A 13,441-nucleotide genomic window follows, 5' to 3' on the forward strand; every position below is an offset into this window, starting at 1 on the left:
AGAAAAAATCTAGGACACCGAAACTGAGTTACATTACTTCTCCTGGCCTCAGTTTCCTAATCTGTAATTGAGGCATAATAGCGATATCTTCCTCTTAGGATTATTGTGGAGATTAAATGAAGGCATTGAAAAATGCTTGGTGTAACGCCTGGAGGAGAGCAAGCACCTCACATATGTTAATGATAGTCATCATAGCCATTGTACTTCCAGAGATGATGTAGGGTCTCTTTCCAGAAATACTCCATGCTTACAACAAAATTTATCTACATACACATGCTCACAGAGAGATGTTATACTTAACCCTCTGCAACTTGCTGTTTTCACTTAACAATAGTTTGGGCATGTTTCCATATTAATGCATATTGATTTCCCACATTCTTTTTAAATAACTGGGCAGTATTTCATTGAATAGGTACCATAATTTATATGATGAAAGGAGAGCACTTAAAATATATAATTACAAACTTGTCCAGAGGTTCTATATTTGAACATACATGCAAAGAACCACTGAAATAATTCAAACATCCTTTACAACATTTACAAATCTTATAGACTTGACCGGCCCTGTGTACCAACAGTGGTGCAGAGAGACAAATTGGAACCTCAGATCAAGAGCGCTGTGGACCGGACTGGACGTGCCTAATGGGGCCTGTTAAAAACAGTGTAAGTTACTACACTTATTCCAGATTAATCTGGAACAGAATCAACATCAAAGGAAGTGTAATAGTTGTTTGTTCAAGCTTTTAACTATAATGTCAAAGGACCAGTGGTTTTACTGTTATTTTTCCATTTGGCTTCCTGGCACCTGGAATTCAATCAGTGTCCCGCTGTTCAGAGGTATTTTGAATTGTGCCAAGTCTTAATTGAAGTGGAAGTGCCTGAAACCAGAGTTAATACTGTGAGCAATGGGGAGGTGAATTTATGGAGGTAAACAGTTGCTAGCTCTGCATTTCAACTCTTTTTGGCTCCTGGGGTCCATTTAAATTCTGATAGACTGGATGCTCAGGAGCTGGACTGCACCAGGGCTGCAGCTCTGGTGATTCTGCTGAGCTTTGGCTTCCCTTGGAATGTAAGAAAAGAGTTCTGCTACAGAGTCCAGGACCCAGGGCAGACCTCACCTGGCACAGGAAGCCTACTGAATGCACCAGGCACTGTGCTGGGAGCTAGAGATGCAATGGACAACAGAATGAGAGAGGGTCCCTGTACTGTAGGGTTCTAGCTGGGGAGACAGACGTAAACAAGCAAGGAAACAAAATGGATAGAGCTTAGGGTTAGCACCCAGAAGGAAATAAAGTGATGAAATAGAGAGTAACTGGGAGAGTCCACTTTCCATAGGACGTTAGGGAGGGGACATGTGAACTGAGACTTGATAGATGAGAAGGGCCTGGCTCCGGGGAGAACTGAGAGAGACCATTCTAGGCAAAAGGATGAACAAGGGCCAAGGTCCTGGGGGTGGGGAAGGGCTCGGTATGTTTGGTGAACTGAGAAAGCCCAGGTGGCTGGACCATAGTGACAAAGAGGAGGAGAAGAAACTCTGCCAATGGGGCCTAGATCTAGCAGGGTCGTATAAACCATAGCAAGGAGCTTGGATTTTATTCTCAGTGCCATGGGAAGCCATAGAAGATGTTAAGCAAAACAGTGATGTAGTCTGATTCCTATTTTTTCACAGAGACCACGTGACTGCTATGTGGAGAATTCATTGAAGGGAAGGAACGCCATGGAGAAGGTGGCGCCCATATTCCAGGCAAGAGTGGTGGAGACAGTTGTTACAGCAGCAGATGCACAGCTAAGTTATAAATTCCTCCAACAGGTCAGAACTCCTGCAGGCTCCAGGATACAAAGATCCTCCAGGGTTTCCAATCAACCCACTCATCAGTCCTCTGCTGAGCACTTGCCTGGCACAGACACAGATGCCTGGTGAAATAGGGGTTATAGGAAATGCTAAGACAGACACCTGTCTCATGGGTAGACCAAACATCCCCACCTGACGAATTGAATCATAAGATGCCAGGCCTCAGGCACTTGTGACTGTGGGCACGAAAGTCAGGGGCAGTAGGGATGATTTCATTAGCTGCACAGACATCTGCCTTTGCGACCCTTGGCAAAACTGTGAACTCTATAAAGTCTCTGCCGCCTTTATTTCCCCAGCCAGGAATACAGACCCACCTCATCTCCCACAGTGACCCTCTACTCAGACCCCACCTGCCAGCTTTCGTGGCCCCAACACGCATTTGCTTTTTATTTTTTTATTTTTAAAATTGTTTTGGCTGCGCCACACGGCATGGGAGATCCTAGCTCCCTGACCAGGGATCGAACCCGCACCCCCCGCATTGGAAGCGCGGAGCTGTAACCACTGGACTGCCAGGGAAGTCCCCCATCTACTTTTTAAAGCTGTGCTGTAACCCAGGTGGATTTTTCATTTTTGGTCTGGGTGGGAGAGAGATTTAAGGTCTGGCTCCACCTGGGGACTTTTGCCAGAACCCCTCTACTGCAGGTGAGCAGAAAGGCCACATTACAGGCTTGGGACTAAACTAGTGCTGAGTAAGTTCAGAGAAGGCAAACCTCAGGACAAGACATCCGGCGGGGGCCGGGGCGCAGCTGAGCTTTGACAGCTTTTAGAAGCTGGATTCCAGGATGCCTGGCAGGGAGCCCTTCTACTGTTAAATGAGGCGTAACTTTTCCTCTGGTTGCTTTTACAATCGTCTCTTTGTCTTCGGTGTTCAGCAACTGCACTATATTGTGTTGGGTGTGGATTTCTTTTTTTTTTTTTTTTACCATACCTGATATATACTGTAATTCTTATTGCTATGAACTGAAATGTCCCCACCCTCCCTCCCCCACAAAGTACATGTGTTGAAGTCCTAAGCCCCAGTACCTTAGAATGTGACTGTGTTTGGAGATAGGGTCTTTAAAGAATTAAGCTAAATGAGGTCATTAGGGCCCTGAGCACATAGGCCCTGATGTCCTTATGAGAGAGGAGATTAGGATGTAGATATACACAGAGGAAAGACCACGTGCAAACACAGGGAGAAGAGAGCCACCTGCAAACCACAGAGAGAGGTTCAGGAGAAACCAATGCTGCCAATACCTTGATCTCAGACTTCTAGCCTCCAGAATTGGGAGAAGAAAATTTTCTGTTGTTTAAGCCACCCAGTTTGCGGTACTTTGTTAGGGCAGCCCTAGGTGCCAAGAGACTTCTCACTTCCAATAATAGAAGCCAGCAAAGAGTAGCCAATACCTTCAGAATACGGGGAGAAAATAAACTAAAGAATGAAGGTGAAATAAGAGAATAAGCTTTTTGATTACTTTATGGCTCTTAACTGGGAACAAAAGGATATGACTTCAAATCAAATACTGGGAGAGCACGAGGGTTGGTGAAAAAGAGTTTACTAGAAAACTTTGGAAGCACTGTAGGGAAGAATCATCAATAAGTGCTAAAACCACTGCTGAAAAAATGTTGGGGAAAAGGATATTTACATCAACTCGAATGATTACTTCACAGATTACTTATTAATTACAAACAGTAATTTCCTTTCCAAAGGAAAAATCTGGTGGACATCTTCACCAGTTATCTTCTTCGCATCTTCTTTAATATGATCAGTAATGGGACAAATCAACACCATGTAGCTTCTAATGGGATGTATTGAGGACACAGCATCACCTATAAGGTGTTCCTACCAAAAATATTTAGCCTGAATATAATTATGAGAAAACAATGAGACAAATCCAAATCGAGAGCCTGAACCTTTAAAAAGTGTCAATGTAATTAAAGAAGAAATACAACTGTGATAAATTAGTATTTGAAAGAAGAAGGAATGGAAAAAGATTCAGCCTAGTTTAAGTTAACCCTTAACTTAAAGGAGTAGAGATTAGATGAGAGGAGGGGGAGCATATAGATAGAAACCTGGGGGTGGGTTATGTACTAATTCTTAGGTTGGGTGGTGGGTTCCTAAGAATTCACTTTATTATCCTTGACACTGTCATATGTTATATATATTCTTTAGTATGTGTTACATATTACCTCATGTTTTAAAATGGCATTTAGCTAGGGGAAGTCCGGAATGCCCAAATGTTACCTTTGGCCTATCAGCTCTAGCTAGACCTAGTTCCAAAACAGGAGGGAATGGCAGGCAACTGGGAGGCCAAGGGGTCATTGATTGTTTGCTCTAAACCCCAATGCAGGGAGAGGAGGTAAGCTGGGCTGGACCGGTATTCCCTCTCTTGCCTGGGTTGGTTGGGCTGTGAGGCCTGCTTACAGGTTCTGAGGTCTAGTACTTCCTACCCCAGAACTCAGACTTGAGTCTCAGATTTTGCCACCGTGATGAGGAAAAGTTGGCTTCACACAAACCCTTCATCATCAGGGAGAAATGTAGCCAGAGGGCAAGAGCCAAGGAGCCAAGTGCAGAGCTGGTGCAGGTCGGGAAAAGAAGCGGGGCGCGATCAGAGGCAGTTTGGTCACATGTTCTTGGGGAGGGAGCAGGCCTGCCCTTTCCCACTCCTGCTATCATTTTACCGGAAGAGACTGAGGAAAGAGCCACACTGTACCCGAGGTCCCTTTAACTCAGTAAATCTGTCCACTGGCAAGTGTGGCCCATATTGAGTTCCAGAGAAACTCCTCTTGACCTCAGGGTGGAATCAGGCGTAGGCCGGGCGGAGGAGAGGAAGGGACCCTGGATTCCTTCTCCTGGAGGACAATCCACTCGAAACAAGTGGCTCTAGTTTAATATTTTAAAATTTAAATTGACACGGCTCTTGAGGCTTAATAAATGTTACATTGCTTCCTTTCCCTTCTCCTCAAGGAGCCCACAGTCTCCTCTGCCCAAACCTTTGATGGTGAGAGGTATGTTACCCTTACTCCCCATTGGGCCAGCCAGTGGCTGGCTGGGTCCTTGGGGACAGAGCTCCCTCTGCTGGCTCACAAGCTGGAGACTTCTAGATGTTGAACAAAACCCTTCTTATGTGACATCAACTTCAAATAATTGTCATCATAACAATCTATAACAATTTGCTTACTATCTAGTACAATTATCTATTGCTATAGATTAATAATGTTACTATGAAGTATAGCAAGGGCTCTGGAGTCAGCCTGGGACCCTTATTAGCAGTGACCTTTGGCATATTTCTTAATTTCTGAGCCTCAGTTTTCTCATCTGTACAATGGGTATAATAATACTGTATCAGTCAGCAAAAGAAATTACACTAGTTGATTTAACAGAGAGAACATGGGGAAGTTGTTAAACATGTGTTGGAAGACTGAAAAAACAAAACAGGTATTTTGAAGCTACAGATAATAACCACAAGAGGCAGCTACCATTCCTTTGGTGGAGAGAAGAGGTTGGGGTTATTAGAATTGCTTCAGCCATCTATTGCTGCTCAACAAATTACCCAAAGCTTAGAGGCTTCACATTGTCTGGGCTGGCCTGACAGTTCTTCTGCAGGTCTCACCTGGGGTCATTCATGCTGCAGTCTTCTGCTGGAAAGTAGGTTGGGACATCCTGGTGGTTGGCCTCTCTCTCTGTCTCTGTCTTTCATCCTCAAGGAAACTAAACGGGGCTCCCTCATGTGATGGTGGCAGCAACAGTCCAAGAAAGTGAGTCCCAAAGCGTAAGTTCTGATCCAGGCTCTGCTTTGTGTTAGCTGATATCCCACTGGCCACAGCAGATCACCTGGCCTAGCCCAAGTTATGTTGGCGGGGACTCCACGAGGGCATTGACTTCAAGAGGCGTCATCCATCAAGGGTCATTGGTGTAACAGTTGATCACAAGAACCTACAAGTTTAGAGGAGGGGGCTCCAGCTACTACTGCTGCCTCAGGACCTTGGAGGAGGGGTCTCACGGAGCTGGGGCACAGGCTGCTGAAAAGTGGGCGCCACCCAGCAATGCCGGGAATGTGGAAAGAAGTTGGAAATTGGAACCATCTGCTGTTCCTGGCAAGCAAATAAGAAGGAACAAGTCCCTTCTGCCTTCCAAACTCCCCCTAGTGGCCCTTTTTTGGCCAGTTGACAAAGGAGAAATGTACCTTGCAGACTCCCAGCCCTGGCATGAATCACAGAGCACAGGGTAGACGGGTGAGAGCTGAAACGAAATCTCCCTTGCCTTGCAGGCGTGGTGAAGACTGGTATTGTTTGCACAGCCCAGATGAAATGTTCAATAACTATTTTTACGTTATTAACTCTTTTTTCATCTTTCTTAAGCACAATTGCACTGAACTCTCACTATACTAGGTACCGTGCAATGAGAGAAAATGTGGAGATAACTGAGGCTTTATTCTATCCCAGTATCTTCTTACTGCTCTCTGGCCCTCATCCATAAAGGCAGTGACATTTATCATCTCAGGGGGGAGTGTGTCAGGGCTAGGCCTGTCACAAGTTCACAGAGCTTCTGAGTGGATTTTTCAAACATTTAACCAAGACAATGGTCTTGAAAGCTATACTTTTCAATTGCAAGAGCTAGGCTTATTGAGAGAGAAAAGGTTTCCTGAGGTTTCAGAGACCAAGAGCCTGGAGGGTTCAGAATACAGAGCTCATACCAAAAGCACAGAGAGGAAAGGAAGCCCTGAGGTCCCTGGAACAGTTTTTTGTTGTTTTTCCTGCTCTAAAGGAGATGATAGTGACAAACCAGCAGGAGAGAAAGAATCAGAGGGGCTTAGCTTATGTTGGGCCTGCAGGAGGGGCCCTATACTCTGGCCTCTCCAGGAGTTAGAAGGGTATACACAAATTGCTGTGGGAGTGCCAAAAAAGGAAAGATTTACATATTCTGTCTCAAAAAGCTGGGAACAGCCTCATCTCTGCAGGACACAGACAACACAATCAAACTGGGAAACTGAAAGGAAATGAATCAGGGATCTATTTTCAAAAGTGTGGGCAGGGTTTAGTAACAGCAACAAGGGGGAGTTGGTACAGTACCCTGGTACTAATAATAGCTGGGAGCTATCAACTACCACTTTAGGCTTGACAGAGCAAGAAGGACCAGTTACTAGAACCTGGTGAGCTGTATGTTGAGAGCCGATGGCCGAAGCGGGGGTGTGTCACAGCCAGCCCATTGTAGCGTAGCCACCCAGTGGGCAGGAAGTTGAGGGAATAAATACTGTCTTCTCTTTCCTCCTACGTGCTAATATGAGGGTTGCCAGATTACATGGGAAATACCTATGCTAAAGTATTGTTGTTTAACTGAAATTCAAATTTAACTGAGTGTCCTGTATTTTATCAGGCAAACCTAGCCAGTACTCTCCATTGGCTGAATGCAGGCAGAAGCCAGAGCCCAGGACAAGCTACTGATGCAGCCATAAGAGTCCCTTTGGGTTTTATTTGTAGGCAATAGGGATAATGGTAAATTTTCAGGAAAAGGTAATTATTATTACTAAATAATACTTTAATATTCAGAGCAACACTACTCATGATAGCATAAAGTGCACATTAATGAAAGAATGAATACACTGCAATGGTCACACAATGGAATGTAACACAGAAGAGAAAAAAAACTAAAGCCACATGCAACAACATGGATTTTTTGTTTTTAACAGTCTCAGTTTACTGGTGTTTGGGTTTTTTTATATAAATTTCTTAAATAACACTATTTCAATAAAAAAATATATAATTTATGTAGTGTACATATCTCAATTAAATTACATTTAATTTAGTTTATCTCAATTAAATATCTCAATTAAATTTAATTTATGTAGGGTACATATCTCAATTAAATTTAATGTACATGACCTATTATTTTTTAAAATATTTTTATTAACTGCCTTGTGTGGTTTTTTGTTTGTTTGTTTGTTTGTTTGGCTACACTGCATGCAGGATCTTAGTTCCCCGACCAAGGATTGAACCTCTGCCCGCCTGCAGTGGAAGCACAGAATCTTAACCTGTGGATTGCCAGGGAAGTCCCGACATTATTATTATTATTTTTTGCCGTACACAGGCGTCTCACTGTTGTGGCCTCTCCCGTTGCGGAGCACAGGCTCCGGACACACAGGCTCAGCGGCCATGGCTCATGGGCCCAGCCGCTCCGCAGCATGTGGGATCTTCCTGGACCAGGGCACGAACCCGTGTCCCCTGCATCGGCAGGCAGACTCTCAACCACTGCGACACCAGGGAAGCCCCGACATTATTTTTAAGATAATTATTATATTGCAGATTTAGTCTCAAATTCTATGTATCATTAATATATTTAAGTAGGCAGTTTTGTGTTACCATACAGTTTCTTCTCAGTAGAATAATTTTCTTTACATGATTGCCTCCTATTCATTTCTTAGAGTATTTTTATGAAGGTATAATTTATATGCAGTCAAGTAACTATCATAAAATCAAGCTATAAAACAGTTCCATCACACCCCAAAATCTCCCTTAATCCTTCTGCAGTCAACTCCTCTTCCAGCCCTCGACCTCTGGCAACCCCTGATCTGTTTTCCGTCCCTACAGTTTTGCCTTTTTCAGAATTTCATATAAATGGAGTCACACAGTACAGACTTTGGAACCTGACTTCTTTCATTTAGCATTATGCATTTGAGGTTCACTGCTGTTGTTGCATGCTTGCTGTTTCATTCCTTTTCACTGTTAAGTGTGATTCCATTGTATGAATATTGTACCAGTTTATCTATTCAGAAGTTTAAGGATATGTAGGATATGTACCGGTCAGGGTTCTCCAGAGAAACAGATCCAGTAGGATATACATATATGTATATATGTATACATATACCTATACGTATATACACATGCATATATACCTCTATACCTATCTACATCATCCGTATCAATATCTGTGTCTATGTCTATCTATCTATCTACTGAGACAAAAAATTTATTGAGGCCCATGTGATTGTAAGGCTAGTAAGTCCAAAATATGAAGGGTAGGCCCGCAGGCTGCACACTCAGGCAGGACTTCTATGTTATATTTTCAAGGCAGAATTTCTTCTTCTCCGGGAAACCTCAGTGATTGCTCTTAAGACCTTCAACTGATTTGACAAGGCCTACCCACATTAATGAAGGTAATCTCTAGCACTTGAAGTCAACTGATTGTAAATGTTACTCACATCTACAAAACACCCCCAGAGCAACATCTGGACTAATGTCTGACCAAACAACTGGGCACTACAGTCTAGCCAAGTTGGCATGTAAAATTGTCACAAGATACTTCCAGTTTTTGATGAACATGAATAAAGCTGCTATAAACATTCCTGGTGTGGGTTTTGTGTGAGTATAAGTTTTCATTTCACTCGAGTAAATAACTTAGAGTGGGACAGCTGGATCATATAGCAATTTTTATGTTTAATTTTATAGATAACTGTCAAACTGTTTTTCAAAGTGGTTAAGGGGGTGAGAACTTAAGGTAGAGTCTCTTAACTGATGACTGTGTCCACGTTAGGGTCCTGATCGAACAGACTTGAGATCAGGGAGTTAAAGCACTACAGGAAGGAGCACGTTAAGGCCTCTGGAGGACATAATGGATCCCAGTCCCCAACTGTAACTGACCACAGATTTGAGAACCCTTTACCTTTCATCAGATCAGAGGTTTGTGATTTTTTTTTTTTTTTGCAGTACGCGGGCCTCTCACTGTTGTGGCCTCTGCTATTGCGGAGCACAGGCTCCGGACGCACGGGCTCAGCGGCCATGGCTCACGGGCCCAGCCGCTCCGCAGCACGTGGGATCTTCCCGGACCGGGGCACGAACCCGTGTCCCCTGCATCGGCAGGCGGACTCCCAACCACTGCGCCAGCAGGGAAGCCCGAGGTCTGTGATTTTTTGAAATTGTTTCCAAATGACTTTACATGCAGTAGAGGATGAGATTGCTACGGGCTAGGTTTTCAGTGTGTCTGCGTTCCTCATTTGTCTGATTTCAAATTTAGATCAGTCTTTCACTATATATGCTTTAGTTGCTTGATTTTACCAAAAGTAGGGCCTTTCATCATCTACAGGGCACTCTCAGGTCTGAAGCTTAGTATTGGGAAGGGGAAGGTTAGTTTTTCCACTGGTGCAACCATATTGATGCTTTCTTTTCTTTTTAGATTAATTCTAATTTTTGTCAGATCTATATACATCGTTTAAAGGATCAGAATCTCTAAGGCTTGTTAGGAAAACCAGAAATTCTATCCTGGAACCTCTCTCATTTCCTATTCCCAGAATCATCCATTTTCAACTCAACTGCATTTTCAGTATTTACGTCCCTATCTTTCAATAGCTTGACTATATTGCCATTTCCCGGTTCCTCAATTTTAGGTATTATCTGTTGACTTGCCCCTATAAAAGATATGAATTTATCTCTCTTTCATCCCTCATCTACCATACAAATACATATTTTCTGTCCTCTCATCCTCCAATATGTACCATAATTTTGGTTAAATCAATATTCAGTGTCTTTATTATCATGACCATGTACAGCTGAGCCAAATAATACAATGTAATTATCAATACTTCTCCTTTCCTATATAATTTTCTTTTTAAGGAGTTGGTAAATGTCTTATTTCCTGTTCACTCGGTCTTCCATGTACTTATTAACTTATCCTCCAATTTTCCCCCAGTTGTTTGGTCTCCTTTCAATGAGATCAAGCAAATTAGGTATTCATTACATTTCATCTTCTTGAAGAAATCTCTCTGAGTCTTTTTAAAAGATTGCGGTAAAATATACATAACAAAACTTACCATCTTAACCGTTTTTAAGTGTACTGTTCAGTGGCATTAAGTGCATTCATATTGTGCGACCATCAGCACCATCTATCACCAGAGCTTTTTCATCATCCCAAACGGAAACTCTGCCCATCAAATACTAGCTCCCCATCCCTCCCTCCCGCAGCCCCCAGCTGCCACCCTTCTACTTCCTTTCTCTCTGAATTTGACTATGCTAGGTACCTCATATAAGTGGAACCATACAATATTTGTCCTTTGGGACTGGCTTATTCCACTTAGCAGAATGTCTTCAAGGTTCATCCATGTTGTAGCATGTGTTGGAATTTCCTTCCTCTTTAAAGCTGAATAATATTCCATTGCGTGTATATACCACATTTTGTTTATCCATCCATCAATGGACACTTGGGTTGCCTCCACCTTTTGCTATTGTGAACAATGCTGCTATCCACATGGGTGTACTGTTTCTCTTTGAGATCCTGCTTTCAACTCCTTATGGTATACACTCAAAAGTGGAATCGCTGGAGCATATGCTATTTCTCTTTTTAATTTTGAGGAACTGCCATACTGTTTTCCACAGTGGCTGCACCATTTTACATTCCCATCGACAGTGCTCAAGGGTTCCAATCTCTCCACATCCTCACCAACAGTTGTTATGTTTTGTTTTTTGGCGTTTTCGATAGTAGCCATCCTAATGGGTTTTGGGTAGTAGCCTTTCCTTTTGATTGTTCCTTATCAATTTTTAAGGTATAGTTCCTCTTCCTTCCTCTTCCTCTGATTTCTCCTTATGTGTTAGTGTCCTCTCATATTCTCAGCCCTCCTACCTTCCATACCCTCCCCAGGTGACACTTTCTCTCACCTAAGACTTCAGTTATACCTACAGATTAATTACTCCCGTAGCCAGTCTTGGTCCCTACATGAGCTCTAGACCACCATATCCATTTGAACATTGGGCAGCTTTAAGAACACGCGCAATCAGCAAGTGCAAAACCAAACTAACTTTCCCTAAAACCTGTTCTTCTTCCTGTATTTCCTGACTCAGCGAGGCAAGGAGCATAGTTAGTGGACAGCCTCCAGGGCTTGCCCAGGTTAGAAGACAGCAACTTTATATCCACTGTAGCATTCACGTAGAGACCATGCTCTCTCCCAAGGCTGCTTTCAGCCAGTGACTGAGACAGCGGGGGTACAGGAGATGGGCCATTTCTGTCTGACATGGGTCTCCTCTAAGAGGCAAACTTTTCTCTGAGGGTCCCCAATGGCCTAGCCAAGCCTTTCTTACAGCTGCAACAAGTTGAAGGCAATTCCTAGGCTATCCTCCTTCCTCCCTTCTCTTTTTATAAGTGTCCAACCTGTATGGTGGGACTCTTGCCTATTCCCATTCTCTCATCCTTCACAAGAGTTTCCCCTCAATGCATCTCTTGCACATCTAATTCCATCTTGTTACCTTCTTAGAGGACCCAAATTACACGATGACATAAGGAGCATGTCAGATCCACTGGGAAAGGTCGTGTGGAGCTGTTCAATGAATGGAATTTTAAAATAATGATTATCCACATGGAAAAATATGAAATTGGATCCCTACCCTACATTTGCATAAAATTTAACTCCAGGTAGATTAATGACTTAAATTTCAAATACTAAGTTTAAAAACTTTTAGTAGACTCTATGGATGAGTATCTTTCAGAGTCTATAATTTAGACCTCGAGGTAGGGAAATATTTCTTAAACAAGACACACACACACACACACACACACACACACACACACACACCCCAAATAAATTTGACCACTTTAAAATTAAGCACCTTTGGGAATTCCCTGATGGTCTGGTGGTTAGGACTCTGCACTTTCACTGCCAAGGGCGCGGGTTCTCCCCTGGTCCAGGAACTAAGATCCTGCAAGCCACACGGTGCGGCCAAATAATTAATTAATTAATTAAGCACTTTTGTTCATTAAAGACATTTAAAGAGAGCGAGAGGTTGTAAACTGGGAGAAGATATCTGCAATATACATAACTGCGAAAGGATTAGCATCACGAATTCCTTAAGGGACTTCCCTGGTGGCGCAGTGGTTAAGAATCCGCCTGCCAATGCAGGGGACACGGGTTCGAGCCCTGGTCCGGGAAGATCCCACATGCCGCGGAGCAACTAAGCCCATGCACTACAACTACTGGGCCTGCGCTCTAGAACCCACGAGCCACAACTACTGAGCCCACGTGCCGCAACTACTGAAGCCCGCGTGCCACAACTACTGAAGCCCACACGCCTAGAGCCGGTGCTCCACAACAAGAGAAGCCACCGCAGTGAGAAGCCCGTGCACTGCAACGAAGAGTAGCCCCCACTCACCGCAACCAGAGAAAGCCCGCGTGCAGCAACAATGACCCAACACAGCCAATAAATAAATAAATTGATTTTTAAAAAAAGAATTCCTTAAAATCAATGAAAAAAAGCACATTTAACCCAATAGAAAAATAGGCAAAATATATCAATAGGCATTTTTCAGAAGAGGAAACACATATGGCTATTAAATATGAAGAGACACTCGATCTTATTGATTAGGTAAATGCAAATTAAGACCACACTGAGCTACCACTTCGACAGATAAAAATGTAAAAAGTCTGACAAACACAAGTGTTGAAGAGGTTGTGGATCCACTCATTAGCCCTCCTACATAATGCTAATGGGAGTACAAATCCATGTATCCACTTTGGAAAAAATGTTTGACATTTTTGACATTATCTTCTAAAATTGAATACTCACATACCCCGTGACTCAACAATTTTACTTTTAGGTATAGACTCGAATAAACAAAAGAAAGCCCTTGTA

Source organism: Tursiops truncatus, chromosome 16, assembly GCF_011762595.2.
Source record: "Tursiops truncatus isolate mTurTru1 chromosome 16, mTurTru1.mat.Y, whole genome shotgun sequence".
Lineage (NCBI taxonomy): Eukaryota > Metazoa > Chordata > Mammalia > Artiodactyla > Delphinidae > Tursiops > Tursiops truncatus.